This window comes from Ambystoma mexicanum, chromosome 1p (assembly GCF_040938575.1).
Source record: "Ambystoma mexicanum isolate Mex_15411 chromosome 1p, UKY_AmexF1_1, whole genome shotgun sequence".
Classification (NCBI taxonomy): Eukaryota; Metazoa; Chordata; class Amphibia; order Caudata; family Ambystomatidae; genus Ambystoma; species Ambystoma mexicanum.
In genome coordinates this window covers 170,802,769-170,819,854 of record NC_090921.1, presented here as the reverse complement: position 1 = coordinate 170,819,854, position 17,086 = coordinate 170,802,769, and the positions used below count along the sequence as shown (strand labels likewise).

The 17,086-nt window shown below is 46.0% G+C and overlaps 1 long non-coding RNA gene across 1 annotated transcript in view; it reads left to right on the top strand.

The window, feature by feature from the left end:
* LOC138567660 (uncharacterized) overlaps positions 1-17,086 on the top strand; it is a 176,326-nt gene that overhangs the window by 137,708 nt on the left and 21,532 nt on the right. The window contains exon 2 of the long non-coding RNA XR_011302274.1: positions 2,733-2,889. This is a non-coding gene — a long non-coding RNA (uncharacterized lncRNA). The remainder of the gene's footprint in view (positions 1-2,732; positions 2,890-17,086) is intronic.

The following is a 17,086-nucleotide window of genomic DNA, read 5'->3' as shown; positions in this document are numbered from 1 at the left end:
AAAGGCATTTTAAAAATGCCTTTGTTGCACAACCCCCTTCCCCACAGGCCAAAATCAGCTCTCCGTCTGAGGTGCTGTGGGGACCAGGGGACAGGGATGGTATTATTTTACTGGACATCTATCACAGATGTCCAGTAAACAATGCCATGCCTGCCCCTCTTGCACCACCAGCGGCTTGCATACACACATAATCACTGTGATTGTGTTAAAAGATTCACCAGCCCCACTGCAAACCATTGCTGGCAATATGCCAAACAAGGTTGCACTTGCAACACAGTGGAAGTCTGAGGAAGGCAGAATAAAGGCGAACAATTCTAAAAAGGCAGAGGAAGTGGAAATTTCACACGAGTATAGAAACAGTCTGAGAGGAGCAAAGTTTCTTCGCAGAGACATCGCCACAGAGGACAATCATTGTTTGGTATTTGCAAATAGTGGGCCTCATTACGAGTCCGGCGGTAACCGTGCCTGAAATTCCGGCAGGTTACCGCCGAACTCGTATTACCATTCCGCCTCCATGATTCCCGGAATTACCAGGGCATTGCGACCCCGGTAACCTGGGAATTCCGGAGGCGGAATTTGGTAAATCACCATTCCCATTGAGTCCCATAGGACTCAATGGGAATGGGGAAGTGGAAACACCGGCACCATCACGAGATGGTGCCTGTGTTTCCATGTCCGCCTGCAGGCGGGTGCTGTTAAACCCGCCAGGTCAGACCTGGTGGGAATGACACCTCCGCCTGCAGGACTCGAGATCACCCAGTATGGAAACAACAGTGGTGGCGGGTTTGCCGCCACCGTTATTTCCATACCGGGTGACTCGTAATGAGGCCCAGTGACTTTTTAAAGTTCCTCAGAGGAAGCTGTATCCAGCAAGTGGGTGGCACATTGATGGTGGCCCCGAAGACTTCCTGCGAAATATACAGTTTTCATGGGGCGATAAGCGATGATGTGCGCGTCCCGCGACAGAGTGAAAGGCCTGACCGGATGTGACGCACAAGATCAGATCGCAACGGATTTTGAAGCACCGGCTTCACCTGTTATAAGCTCTGTTCCCCCTCCGCCACCCCTGAGAAATCTGAGGGTGCTACTTTCCTTTCTCCCAAGTCACCCGGAGAGCAGTTCAAAGACACGGTTTGCAAACGAGATATGTAACTAACAGACAGGGTTTTCTGGTGCAATATGGCAATGTAGTGCAGGCGTGCGTTTGTGCCTACAAAGGATGTTGTCACCTCGTTTGAGGAATGACAAAGCAGACTATTTTTACACCCAAGGAACAAGTCCTAGAATCGTACATTGACGACTTCGAGGGAACTGGGGTTGCAAAGACAACCCCGAAAGGGAAGGAGAGGCGCCAAAATACCCATACAATTATGGAACTGTGGGGATGCGCTTTTACAAAACACACCGAAGAAGAACATTAAGATAGGAGGTTGGCACAAGGAATTTGCACAAAGCATCTGGCACAGCCATTAAACAATACACAGACACCTGATCGCTTTACAGAAGCAATAGGGCGTGCAGGAGCTGAGACTAGCCCAGTGCCTAGCAGGCCCACTACTGTACCAGCCTAAAAACCATAAAAGACTGAGATTTACAACCAGAAACTGCACCAGCCTTAATAAACCCCACTCTAAAAGTGCAGCCTTCGCTGCCACCATGCAGGAGGAGGGAGCCATTGCAGAGTCATTTTAAAATAGAAATGGCTGCTGTAGATTGAGACGCAGTTGAATTGCCTGAAGAGCGCATGCTGTTTGCCTCCATTGCTCTGCTACACCTTTGCCCAGCCCTTTGCTCCCTGAGCCTACTGAAGTTTGCTATCTAAACACGCGCCCTCCCTCACCCTGTGCATTACAGCCTACAGCTGAATAACTGTCCTCCTTCCTCGTGTTTGGGCATGCACCTTGCCTGCTCCCCAAGCAAGTTCTCACTGGTTCATCCATCCATTCAACTATTCTTCAATGGGAGGCAAGGTTCCCCCATATGTCTTCCAAGGGGCCCCTGGGCATTCTGGGCCACACTCCCTCCTTTGCCCCACTTTTATCCTGATTTAGGAGCCCCGCCCATAGTTGGCTTTCACTGGGGGGGGCAGGCATCGCATAACCACCCACCCCTTTAACGCTCTGCTTTGCCTCCAGCACCACAACTAAAATCCTTGGCACCTTCCCAAGCAACACTGACCAAGTTCTACCTGTCAAAAGGCCTTTCAGGAGCAGCTAAGCCCCCCCCATACCTCCAAACTGCAAAATCCTCCAACTACCCACATACCACCTTGAAACCCTTGCCCAGACACCCTCATTTAGAGCCTCATTCATGGAACGTTTTCCTATGGGATTGCGCCATTATAATTCACGTCCATGAATCAGGCCCTTAATCTCTGTCACTAACAAGTCCCCCACCCCTGTGCCTTGTGCCCACATAGCAGTCTCATGTTATATTGCTTCTCCCTTTCCAGAACTCTCCGATTCTGCGAACTTCATCCGCACCACGCGCCATTGGTGTAGGAAATGGGTGGGACAAATCCCCCCACAATTCTAAGCAGGGGTACCATCTTTCCAAATTTAGAAGCGAGGGGAATGCAAGGGTTTTAGTTTTCCAAGTGAGGTAGGACAGTATTTTTCATTTTTTTTATTGTTGCTTTTTTTAATCATAAAATTGATTTTTTATACAACATCCTCACCGAGGTGTTTCTGTGTTACTGTTTTTGATTGTCTATTGTGGTTCTTTTCTATTAGCGCCGGCCCACCGAAGGAAGGCTCCAAAAAAAGGCGCCTGTCAGGAGCTGACAGAGCCCAGGGCCAGAGGCTATGCCCAATTTACGACTGCCCACAAAGCTTCTCCAACCGTGCATGGACCTACCTGACCTAGCTTCATGTGACCCCCAAGGAACTGGTAAGAAGCACACCTGCACATGTACCGTGCCATTGACTCAGTGACTTGCCGTCTACCTCTCTACTATGTCTCAGCTGCCTCACCCTGCCAGCACAATCATCTCGTGCTTGCATGACCAGTTAATGCAATCATGTACTGGCCCTATACTGTACTGCTGCGCAGTGCTCTAATGCACATACAGCATCCTCTCTAGAACTACTCTTCCCATCTTGATTCTGCATGTCTTAGAATAACTCGCTTTCGTACCCATGTACATATTACTGCCGCATTGTGTGATTGTTGTGTTCAGTTCCTGCACTATTTGCTCTCTCCAGACATCTGTCAATGCGTCACGGCTGGTTGCCAGCCCGCTGCCCTGCTTACCCATGCCTGTCTTGCACGTAATGATCGGTTACTTTCATGTGCTGCTGTAAACATTCACACGCCTGTTACGTATGTACTGTTGACACTTGGTGCCTCCTTGCCATTTTATTCCTAGTCCTAACCTAGCCAGCCCACGGCCCTAACTATCTAACGGCGCGTATTGCCTTATTGTGCTACCGCCTCAGATTACTGTCTCTGTAGTCTGCCCGCCGCCCAACCAACTAACTGGGCATAGTACCTTTTGCCTCAGTTTGCTGTCTCTGTGCCTGCCGCCTAACTACTTGATTTTGCATAGTACTTTTTGCCTCAACTTGCTGTCTCGGTATACTGCCTGCCGCCCAACCAACTGATTGCGCATAATATCTCATTGCCTCAGTTAGTTGTCACTATATACAGCCCTAACTATCTAATTTTGCCAGCTGCCGGATTGTTCCACAACGGATTGCCGTTGGATCCACAAATATACCCTGAACCTGTATTTACACGCTGTATCTGTATTGCATACTCAACCTGCCTCACTATGTCTCTCCCATTGTTATCCCACCACTACACCTTTGCATAGACACCCCTCATCCGTCCTTACATCTTTTAGCTACCGTAAGGAAAAATCATGCATTTTCCAATGATCTACACTATCCTATTGTGGTCCATCCTACACCTAATTAGCATACCTAACCTTACAATGACACTTTACCTTCAGCAACTACTGCTGCGACCCTCTATTACAAACCTCTGAGTCAGACTAATCTGATTACTAAACCATGCAGTATCCTCCAGAGAAAGCTTAAACTCTTTGCCAAACTCCCCAGAATTTACAAACCTTTAGCTAAAACCTCTCACATTCCCATAAACAACACTATTAGAACCTTGAGTGGCCCCCAGCCCACTTCTACAACGCCCACTCATAATGCCATCAATACCCAGCATCCTCTCCAGCTCAATAGCCGGCTGACCCGAGACTTCAACACCCACCCAAAATACCACATTAACACCCAGACACCACCTTTGGAATCGACTCAGACCAGCATAAAAGGTGCACTTATAAATGCCCGCTCCATGGAGGCCCATGCCACAGAAATAGCAGACTTACTCCAGACAGAAAAAATTGACTTCCTCGCCATCACCAAATCTTAGCTTCACGCAGCAGGAGGCCCAGCGATTATGCTAGCCATTCCTGAGGACTACACTCTCCTTAGACCAGATCGTACTAACTCTCGAGGCGGAGGCCTTGCTATAATTGCCAAAACCAGTCTAGCTCTGAGACTCACCACGCCACAAAATGTAGACTCCTGCGAATCCCTCACTGCCAAGTTGACTATCTCCGACACGCAGACCCTGTCCATCCACCTCATATGCAGACCTCCTGGCCCCTTAGGCTCCTTCGAAGAAGAACTTATTAACATCTTATCTGACAATCTCAAAAATGTCTCACAATGCCTCCTCTTAGGAGATCTCAATTTAGGCTATAGTGACCCATTAGATCATAACGCCACACTTATTAACTATTCCCTCAAGGAACTAGGTTTTACCCAAAAAGTGACAGGCGCAACCCACACTAAAGGCAGGACCCTCGATTGGATAGCAGAGTACAACTGCCAGACATCCAATATCTCCATAACACCACAGCCCTGGTCAGACCACCACTTGATCGCCTTCTCTGCAGAGGCTACACCGCCCCCACCTGTTAACAATATAGCTCCTGCCATTCATACCAGAAATAAAAGAAACATCACAGCTGAAAAACTCACTCCCCTGATTCTTCCCACTCTGACCTTGCTTCCTGACCACACAGATCCCTTTACCTTGGTAGAGGAGTACAATAAAATAATGTTATCTTCCTTAGATGCCATTGCACCACTCAAAACCAGGAAGAGTAAACCCAAAAAACATGTGAACACTTGGTTCACCCCACACCTGAAAGCAATTAGACTAGAAAAACGCAGAAGCGAGCAAATCTGGAGACTAGATCCCTCTGACACCAACAAAAACAACCTTAGTAAAATAGCCACCCTATACAAAAAAGAAATTATCCTTGCCAAACAATCATCATATAATCTGCGCATTACTCAAGCTAATTCAAGCACCAAAGAATTGTTCACTATCCTCAAAGAGATAAAAACGCCTATACAAGCCCCGGACACTTGACTCAAGGACAACAGATGGTGCACTAGTATTCAGAGTGCCCTAACCAATAAGGTTGTGACCCTCCAAGCTAAGATCAACAACAAAAAAGAAACCGTCCTTCTTGCCCCTAAGCCTATCAAAACTTCCGAGCCTCTGCCCCAGCCTACTCCGCTACCTAATCCACCTATACTGTGCTTCAATTTCAATAAAGTTTCTATCCTAGAAGTAGAAAAAGTTATCCTTACCCTCAAACCTTCCAATTGCCACGGTGACCCCTGACCAGCCCAATCATCAAGGATGCTGCACGTGACCTTTCCCCATTCATCTCCAAACTCATAAATGCCTCTTTCTCCTCCGGCACCATACCCAACAACATGAAACAATCCTGGTTCCTCCCATTACGTAAAAAACAAACACTTGACCCATCCATTCCCACAAACTACCGCCCCATCACCACAGTCCCGTTCCTGCTTAAAATTCTTGATAGAATGGCATACATCCAAATCCAACAATATCTGGAATCCAACCACCTCTTACGTCAGTCAGGATTCAGACCACAACACGGAACTGAAACCGCACTCATCGACCTTAAGGCACAAATAGACGCACTGAGAGACAACGGTAAAGCAGCACTACTGCTGCTGCTTGATCTCTCTGTGGCGTTCAACCTAGGGGACCATAAGATCCTATGTAACCACTTAGACTCTGCCGCCCACTTCTCACAAGCGATAGGATGGATCCAATCCTTCTTCGACAATAGAACAATGCACGTCTTCTCACCCTCAGCAGCCACTGACCCCATACCCATCACTTGTGGTGTGCCCTAGGGTTCCTGTGTATCACCTACTCTGTACAACATTTTCACAAAGCCCCTTTTTGATGATCTAGACGGTCTGGGTATCGCCTACACTAATTATGCTGATGATACACAGATCCTCATCCCGTTGACAGGCGATTACAACAAGGATTTGGCCTTTGTGAATAGAGTGTACCTCATCATCCAGGCCTGGGTGGCCTCTCACGGTCTATGCCTGAATGATGACAAAACAGAACTCCTCATCCTCGGCACCCCTGCGAACCTTAACAAACTAGGACACAACTACTCTAATTTCAAAATAGATGGTAACAACATCACAGTAGCCAAGGAGGTCAAAACTTTAGGATTCTACCTAGACTCCACGTTAACCTTCAATAAACAAGTCAACTCCATGGCCTCATCTATTGCTTACACCTATAAGTTAATCAGAGCAGCCAAGCCCTTCCTATCCCCTAACAATTGTATCACCCTAGCAAGAGCCCTTGTCTTGTCCAAACTGGATTATTGTAATGCCATATATGTAGGGAGTAACAAATACATTATCAATAAGATTCATATTTTACAAAACAATGCCTTGAGAGCAGCCCTAAGTATTCCCAAGAAAGCCCACATATCTAACCTCAGAAGATCTAACAACTGGCTATCCACAAAAGACAAAATCCTCCTCAAAATAGTTTCCCTGACACACAAATGTCTCCACTATGCCGCCCCACAATACCTTATAACTAGATTTACGAGACAACCCTCCAACCGTCCCACGAGGTCTGCCAACGCAAACCTTCTAACGGTGCCCAGGTTTAAACGTACAAAGACTGCTGGAAGCAGCTTCCCGGTCAAAGCTGCCCAATACTGGAACTCCCTCCCTCCGCCCCTGAGGGAAGACTTACCCTACCCAAGCTTTAGATCCAGCCTCATCCACTAGATCAAGGAAAACAACCTCTGACCTCCTTACACACATGCATCTCCTGAACTGTCTGTTCATACTGTACATACTGTCTTCGATGCCTACTGCTGCATGAATCTTGTCTGTCTCATGCCTGTCTCACGCCTGTACTGTGTAAACATTGTCTATAACTCTTTGTATATTATGCATGATGTTGTACAGCAATGTAACCTAAGCTGAACAATATAACTCTTTGTAAATTATGTATGTTCTTGTAGAGCATTGTAACCTAAGCTGAACAACCCTCTTGATGCTTATTGCGCCCTGATACCCTCGGGTCTGGCGCGCATTACAAATATTAAACTAAAATATTAAAATATTAGGTCTTTGAGCAGTTAAATCTAGTTAAACGAAAGCACCTAGATCTTATGTAGGCGATGTTGATATAGTTGTCAGCATTGTCATTATTTGTTGAAGAATTTTAAAAGTAGTTGTTTGCCAAGTAGCTTTGTCTCTGCTGATCATCCTTGACCACCAGATTTCTTCATTCACCATTAAAGAGTGAATGAAGAAATGTTTCATGTACGAGGATCTAATCTGGTTAGTGCCTTGACAGGACAGGAGAAGATGGCGAATTGTCTCTTTCTCATTGTCAACGTTACATAATCCACAATTGCTAGTCGCCGAGAGGCCTCTGATTGCTTGGATTTCATTGGTATCAAAAAAGTGCTTTCTTGTTCCCCTTCCCTGTAAATGCTGTTCAGCAGCTCGGGCTCCGCAAGATAAGTGACAAGGCCAGACAGAGCAGGATGTGGGATGACCTGTCTGGACTGCTGTTACAGATTTGTAAGAGTTTGACCTGTAAACAGGGCTTTTATTTTGGTAACGTCATGTCACGGAGTACTCAGACTGAGAGATCATATCAGACATACTGAGACTAGTAAAAGCATATTGTCTCATCTCCTACACTCTCCCCAGAGTTATCTATGTCGAGCCAAGGTGCGACTTATAACACACTGCTATCTGAAGTGATGCACTTGCTGCGACTTTCCGCTTATCTGAACTAGGTCTTTTCTGCTGCTTCAGTCAGGTTGGTAAAATGTTTGTTTGCAGTTCTCCTTGCTAATGCACCAGAATGTTCGGGGCTGAGAGGCCTAGTCAGCTCTGCAGATTCAATAGATCTTGCTGGACGGGCAGACCGGCCTGCCAATTTATCACAGACTGGCTGAGGCTTTCCTTGAATGGAAGGGCAGCTGGGCTCTCACAGTACAGGAAGCACTCAGAGAGAAACAACGCAGCATACCTTACAATACTGCTCCTAAATGACCCTGCACATTGATGTCTAGCATTGCGTCCCTCAGATCCTTCCTTCGTGGGCAGTGATGAGCCTCTAATGTGAGCCCCATAGCTACAGGTACATTTTAGCAAGCATGCATTGAGTAGTTTTCTCAAAAATGTCTTCACGCACCCATCATGGTCTGAGCGGGTTTAGCAGTGATGCCGCATGTCCCGTTTCAGAAAGCAAATTGCAGTGAGGTATCTGTATACAAGTGACACAGTCGCATGCCATTCAGTGCAGCACTGCATCTTGTTATACGCGGGGCTGGCTCTTAATTATAGCCCGTAGAAACGGATTTTCAATTGGAAGTAAACATCCTGCATGATCAAATTAGCATCTTAACTGCTCTGAGTAAAAGTGCAACTCCATTGTTTAGCAATACTGTACTGAGAAATGGTGACACGCCTCTGATACTGTCTTGACCATTCCCACATGACAGCAACAGCACTACCTTCTTACACTGAGCTGACGAAACATGGACTTACATGTCCTCCCCTGGGCCTTGCTTTTTATGACTATTTTGTATTACCATGGTTAAGTTGTAAACATTTCATCATAGGCTGTGTTCTGGGAACCACACTTAATGTGCCCATTGGCTCCAGGATATTGCAAGTAGAGAAGATTCAAATGTCTATACTATATATAAGGGATCAAGTACTCTTTACTATATGTTAGCGGGTTACTGCAAGTCCCTGAGGGGTACCGTGACCAAATAGAGGAACAAGGCAGAAGGTCACAGCACTCTGAGGTGACTTTCGATATATTTTTTATGTACATTAGGGGGTATTTTATTCTTTTATGTTATTCCCTTTTGTGATACATATCCCTTTACAATCTGGACTTTAAAAAGCTAATATGCAGCTTCTAATGTGTTGCAAGAATATAATATAAGCAGTTTAAAAATGCATTAAAAACGTGTTCATGTTTAATAAAAGATTTCATACAGATTCTTGCTTGCATGTGTTAAACTCACACAGCGCACGAATTAAACATTGTACCATAAATAGTGGCCTTTCCATTGAAGGTATAATAGAAAAACTATTTTACAAGAATGGAATATGAAAAGGTTATTAGGTCTTTAATTAAGTGGTGCAGGGACAGCTGGAATTATCTCTGCTGGCTCAAACTTCAGGCATTGTGAAGTCACAACTGTAGCATAATAACTGATTACAGACCGGTTGTGATGTCATTTTCATATTAGAATACTATTTGCAGGCTTGTGTATGGATATTGCAGGCTGCCATGTATTATATATGTTATTATGAGGTAGATTAGTGTGTGCAACTAGTCAGTGTCCCTCTCTGCACCAGGTCATTGGTGCGGATATATCAGGCAGCGTTCTACTGTAAGTAAAATGTCCTTTTTAGCCCTGTCAATGCTAAAGAATAAGGGGTTTTACACGATGTATTCCCTGAGACTGTATAAACTGCTGTTCGTCCCCAACCAGCCCCTACTTCCATTCAGCATGTCGTGTTTTTCAGTTCAGCTCTAGATTGAACTCATTGTTCCTTCGCTACCACTTGCATGCTCTTTCTCTCTGTCACACATCCTGCTACCGATCACAAGGGTGTTGGTTACATTGTAAAACAGTGACACTGTGACTGATGCAATTGCGCAGGTAACCCCGTTGGAATATATGTGCAGATCCCTTCCTTTGTATCGAGACAAAATTCTCAAGTATCATAAGGAATGTCTTACGGAAACGAAGGGAGGTATGTTTAAGCCATGGCTGGAACATCGTACAAATAACAGAAGACATATTAAGTTATATGTACATTTTTGGCAGCCAAATATAAAGAGAAGAAATTGAAAAACAGAGAGGAAGTATTAGAATTATGGAAAATGGTGGAAGATTTGGAGGATGGGTCTAAAGATTTTCTTAAAATAATGGGGGAGTTGGTCACCCCGTGCGCCCCGATCACTACTGCGGTTGCTGCTCTGAGGGGCCCTGCAGCCCCTCCTGAGATAGTCCATTGTCCCCCGTTAGGATGTTACCCAATGCATGCTGCATCAGGATATACAAATCCCACGTATGTCCCCTTGCCTGCCACAGCTCTGCTGCCACCCACGCTTGCTCAATATCACAATCTCCCTAACCCCATAGCATCTGCTGATGCGAGGGGTAAAGTACCAAAGGGAGACAATACAAAACTGCAGAAGGAGTTGGTAGATGCACTAAGGAAAGTGGACGGCGTACTGGTACAATTGAAAATACAAAGGAGAGATGGACAGTGGACACCTGTAGCGATAGATGAATGGAGAGCAGGATATTTTGTTTTGGATAGATAGTACAGCCATCAAGGATGTGCACATAGAGAAGAAGAGAGGAAAGGGCGAGAGGAGAGTATGTATTATGGTACGGTATGGTCAGACGATGAATATGACCGTACGTGAGGGGGAAAAGAGGAGTGGGATACCTTAGATGATTTGGAAGAGGAGCAGTCACCTGTGATTTCCCCATGTGTAGAAGGTTTGTGGGTACCTAGATTATGAGCGTATTGGCAGTGGCTAAGAGGTCGACAATGGGAAAAAAGAAAGTGGGGAAGGGGATAGGAGCACAGTTTCCACTATTAAGTAAGCGACAGAGGAGAGCGCAGTGTATACCATGGGCACGTATGGATAAACGCACATAGCGAGCACAAACGGAAGAAGCGAAACTGGTTCAAAAGAAGTTAGCAAATGTTGTATTGGAGGGGGCTGTAGCAACTGTGCAGACAGAAGAAATAGCAGAGTTCAGAGCGGTTCAGGCTGATGTGCGAGCTGCACCTATGTGGGGAGGTGAAAATGATTAGGCAGGTGGGTCTGAGCCCCAGTATCAAGGGGGATTTCTGGGGGGGTTTCAGTGGGGCTGAGGGAGGTTTTCAGGACCCCGAGGGGGACGAGGAGGGTTCGGAGGAATGGGACCACAGGGAGGAGGAGCAGGTCAGTGTTGTACGTGTGGGCGAAAGGGTCATTTTTCAAGAGAATGTAGAAGTAGGCAGTCGTTCACATACCCCAAACTGCAGGGAGGCCCTGCCCCATAACCCCAGACGTATGGACAGTTACCCCCAGCAGTTCCTTATGGTGCACCATTGCCCTTTGCCCCGCCATCTTTCCCACAGTTGCCAGCTCCAGGCTCCAGTAACGTGCCACTGTATGTCGTGCATCAAGAACAACAACAAGGTCCTCAAATACCAAACAGTAACACTGTGCCGAATGGCACAGTGACACATTATCAGGGGGTCACAGTAGCTGGAGGGAACCCATTCATTTTCCAGGGACCGAAAACTATCCAGACTAGGCCAGCCCACAGAGACCCTTAGCGTGTCCAGTCCTATCGGTCACCACCAACCCAGAAGTGGAACCCTTGGTGGGAGGGGACACCATTTATTTTCATTATTGGCTGATAAACACTGTCAATGTACCTCCTGAATTCTTGTTCACGACTTCCCAACCTCAGGAAGCAGTTGCAGGAACGATCATCGTACTTGATATAGAAGGAGTTCTAGTGTCAGAGGATAGGATTGTGTTGATAGCAGTTGATTCTGATAAAGGGGAACGGTGAACAGTTTTGTGCATTGACCCTATGATACCAATGAAAAATGTTTCAGATGAGTATCTTTTTGAGAACAAAGAAAATTAGGGGAAAATAATATTGGAAGTGTTTGTCCCTGGTGGGATTATGATACAATACACACACGTGGCCTGTTCCATGTTATTTGTAGGGAATACCCCCTCCTTTGCATCAGAGATTTTTTTCAGGTACCTGACAAGCTGTGGACGAGTAATCCACATGACGTAGGGCTTTTACGGAGTGTTGTGCCAATACGTATGACTTTGAAACATGGCGCAGTGTTGCCCTGAGTTAAACAATATCCCCTATCAAAGGCAGCCTAGGAAGGAATTCAATGGCCCTTTTACATCAAGGTATCATAGTACCATCTAATTCACCCTGTAACACAGCTATTTACCCTGTGAAGAAATCGAAGACTGCTAGTTGGCGGATGATTCAGGATTTACGCCCACTTAATGATGTTGTACAGGCAGAGTTTCCAGCGGTTCCAAATACCGCTACCATATTACGTAACATACTGGTTGAGGCAACCCACTTCAATGTGGTGGATTTGAAGAATGCTTTCTTCTCAGTGCCTTTGCATCCAGATTCACAATACCTCCCAGCGTTTACGTTTGCAGGAGCCCATTTCAACATACTAGGCTTCTTCAAGGGTACTGTGAGTTCCCGAGTATCTTTAATAGAGTGCTACAATAGGATTTGGGAAACATTGCTGTTCCCAGCAACATCATTCAATATGTGGATGATTTGTTGGTGTGCAGTACTACTGAACACCAGTGCAGGGAGGACTCTATTGTCTTATGTCAGAAACCAAAGGTTATCTCACCCACTAGTTTCCCCTGGAATCTCTCTCTCAGGTGGCCATGCTGGCCATCGCCTTTGGATCCAGACCCTGGGGGTTGAACAGTGTGGGGGGGATCACCTGGGTGGGGTCTTCAGGGAGTCGGGGTGAGATAGCCGATGGATGGTGAGACACAGGATCCTCCCCTTTTTTGTTCATCTACCCCACCCTATTTTTTAGGATTTGCTGAAGTCTCAACGCCCCCCCTTTATAGACAAACACTATGCCGAGGAAGAGGGTGACTGAGAGTAACCAGACTAACTCTCACACATCATACTGGTCATGTCCCTTTAATCGGGTCAGGCAATGTCAGGCCCTTCACCCTAAGTGCATACACCTGATACCAATTAGCTCTCCTCACATGAATAAAAGGCAACACCTAAAGACACACTCTGAGGAAGGCAGAACACGAGAATGAGCAGAACTACTGGGACGAAAGCACACCTACTGAAGCAGAGAAACAGACCGCGGGACGAGAGTAGTGGGCCAAAAAACTCCAAGGCTTCCCTATTGGAGGTCGTTGTCTTTGACAGGACATGAAAGACAGGTGGAGAAGGCCAGATCCCACAAGTAAAGATTGCATTGTGTTTCAAGAACGCCAGCAACCCTTCCAGGTGAAGAGCATATTTAGGGGAGGTGAGGTCAAGCCTGTGGTACTGACCTTGACTCAAAAATCGGAAAGCGCCAAACAAGAAACAAGCAAACACAGCCGGTGAATTGGTAAGTAACCTGAGAGACCGGTGTGTGTTAAAGTTAATGAAGTAGCAACATCATATCACAAGTAATAGCTGCACGCTTGTGGATGAAACGTAAAGAAAGGCAAACCCGTGAATTAACTTTGAAGTGTAATACAGCTGCAAGACAAGCGATACTAAGTAACTGAGTGGTCCAGTAAAAGGAAGTAGCCCATTCGAAAATCTCCATCAAAGGTGCATTGTTTGAAGCTTAAGGGTGAAACAACAGCAAGCGTTAAAGTAAATAGTGAACGTTGAATGAAAGTGGTCCTTCGGTGGTATATAAAGAAAGCCAAGCACATTCGAAAGACTTTAACATCCGAAAGTGGTCCAAGCCCGATTGGGGGAGACCAGATATATATTAAGCTTGGGGAAAGGAGCCACCTTTGTGTGAATTGTATCATGAGAGGTCTGAGCCCAGCAGAGGGGGACCTACGAGAACTGTGTGGTGAAAGGTCTGAGCCCGGCAGTGGAGGGCCTTTCTGAACTTTTTGGTTGAAACATTATTTTGAAGGTCAGATAAAGGAATTTTAAATGTGGAAGGCCAGGTGGGCTTCGATCCACGGTTGTGTACTGTGTTGGAAGCTGAGCCAGAGTATGTCATCCTGCCTACAAGGATTGTTTTCCCTCGTGAGGCCGAACGTGGGGAGGAGAGCTGATTCAGTCACATTATCATTTGAACACTGACTTGTCCTTTTCCATAAATTCTTTCCTTTTTACACTTTTTGACCAAGGGATATGGGCAGGCATTAGGTTTTTGTTAGTATAGGCCATTTTGATTTGACAGACTCCACTAGGACTGTTTTGTTTATCGTTTGATGGTCTAGACTACTCCCACCTTAGTTATAAGGCAGAATATGAGTTTCTCCAACCCCAACATTATCAATAAATATTTTACAAATTGGATCCATTGTGTCAGTGTCAATACTTGTCATACCATGCCTTCCATACATATGGTGTCAGTAGTGGGATACAACTCAATTGAGACAAATTGAGGGACCCTAAAATTCCAGAAACGTAGTCACTAAGCCTCAGACCCCTCTGCCGCCACATGAGAATCCATAGGGTTTCACATTTGTAGCAGCAAAGAAGCCACTATCCCTCCAGGGAAAAGAAGGATGATTCCCATGGACTTGGTCCTAAAACCCCCTCTGGGTTGTTATATAAGAATGGCTTCAAAATCTGGCCTGGCAGTCTGGTCTAGATGTCCTGGCGGACATCATAGACCTAGACTTTTGCGGAGACATAAAGGTTCTACTACAGAACCATGACGAAACTCCATTTGAAATGCACCGTGGGGACAAATTGTACAGGGAATTCTGGAGAAGGCTCTATTTCCCCATTTTAAGGAACAAAGTGGACCAAAGGAAACAGAGAGGTAGCTTACGCTTTGCAGAGGCTGATGAAACAACTATCACTGAGGCAAAGAAGGAAGAAGAACCTACCATCCTTCCCGAGCTAGCCTTCGCTCAGCGAAATAATCCAGCACGTTCAGAGGCCTTCTTACAAGTGATTCCTGAGGAAGAAAGACTAGAAAAAGGGGGGCCCTTTTTTTCTTCCTGAAACAGGGATTATTATTTAGAAAGGAAACCTCCAGAGAAGGCCTAAGTAAAACTCAGTTAGTAATACCCAAAACCCATTGCAAGATAGTGCTAGAGATTGCACACTCTCATTTGACAGGGGGATATTTAGGTCAATCTAAAACCCAAGCTCACATAAGTGAAAAATTCTACTGACCAGGTATCCATGCTGACATAAAGAACTTTATTCAGACATGTGAAATTTGCCAGATGACCAGTGCACATATTCCCCTACCTGCCCCTCCAAACCCCTTGCTGATAATAGAAGGTCCCTTTCACCCGAATTGGGATGGATATCATTGGACCGTTGGAAACCTTTAGACTCGGTAATACATTTGTGCTAATAATCGTTGATTACGCTACCCGGTACCCAGAGGCTTTCCCCATGCGGAACAGTACAACCCAGCAAATATTAAAACACCTATTACTATTCTTTTCTAGGGTTTGTTTTCCCAAGGAAATTCTTAATGGATTAGGGATCCAACTTTTTGAGCAAATTTAAAGTCAAGGAATTGCTACACATTACTACCTTAAGAACCTTGGATTACCACCCCAAATAGACGGATTAGTAGAGAGAGAGATTTAACAAAACCCTTAAAATGATTTTGAGAAAATTGGTAGATGAGAATGGGAAGGACTGGGATCACATAATCCCATGGGCCCTATTTGCAGTAATAAAGACCCTTCAGGCATCTACTGGATTCTCTCCTTTTGAACTACTTTATGGTAGATAATTTAGAGATGTCTTGGACATGCTCCGTGAGACCCAAGAGGAGAGAGAAGACGCACCTATTCCCCTCTCACAATCAGTAACCCGATTATGAGAGCACATGAAACTTGTGTCACAACCCTCGCCCAAAACCCCCTCTGGCAAACCCATTGGCCAGGTGGAGTCAGGACTCGGGCCTCTAGAGCCTGGCATCCTCTTCAAAAGCCATCATGGGGCCAGTCCTGGCGCCGGTGGCGCCAGGTGCATACACCATGAAAAACAATGTGCTTGGGAACTACTTTATTGTATTGTCAGCCAACATGGAGGCATCCACATAGCTTGGTTCCTAAGAACCAAGCTATGCGGTCTAGTGTTTTGGGTGTGGTAGCCTAGGGACTACTTTACCTGGACTATTTTGTTGGGGCTATTTAAACCACACCCGAGCAAGACAACACGCTTCGCGTTACTTTGCAGCTTGCAACATGACGCACACCATGTCCAGCTATTCCCTCGAACTTCGGAGAAGCAGAACCTGCAAGGAGACAAAAGGAACATCATTAGCAGCAGCATCTTACCTGCAGTCTTCATCTTTAAACACTCGCAGCTACTGAGAACAGCTTCCTCGAATCTGCACGCCTCCCGGACAGAACGACCTGAAAGAGGAAGATAGAGGCAACATTAAAGAAAGCAGTAGAGACATTTACAAATTACAAACTGCTCAAAAGGCTTACCTGGCTGGTCGCTTCTCGGCTGGCACCACTCCGGACATTCCACTCGCGCTGAAGAACACCGCGACCTACAAGGAAGGAAAACACAGGTTAGCAAAGGCAAGACTTCGCAGCGCTGCGCATAGCGCTTACTTACCGCATCATAGCGCTCTTAATGCGCCATCATTTACCTGCGGGGCTCAACCAAGCCAGTTCGCCGCGCTGAAGCTCCGTATACCTAAGGGAGAAAAAAGAGACATTTTAAACAAAGAAAGGCATGCAGGATAACAACAAAACTAAAGAACAGCAATAAGACCTAACTGAACAATATCAAATGGGCCAGCGTCAGTGAAGTAACTGGACCGCACTCGCCCATGAAAGACAACGCGCCCCTGCAAAGAAGGCAGGACGGAGAGCACACCTAATTCTACCACAAGGCAGAACCTTCCCCACAGACCACATCAGGACAAAGCTGAGAAGCATACCAGCGAGTAACCCGGCTGGGTGGCGTCCCTGTGGATACCAGGTGAGCGTAACAACTTGTCCA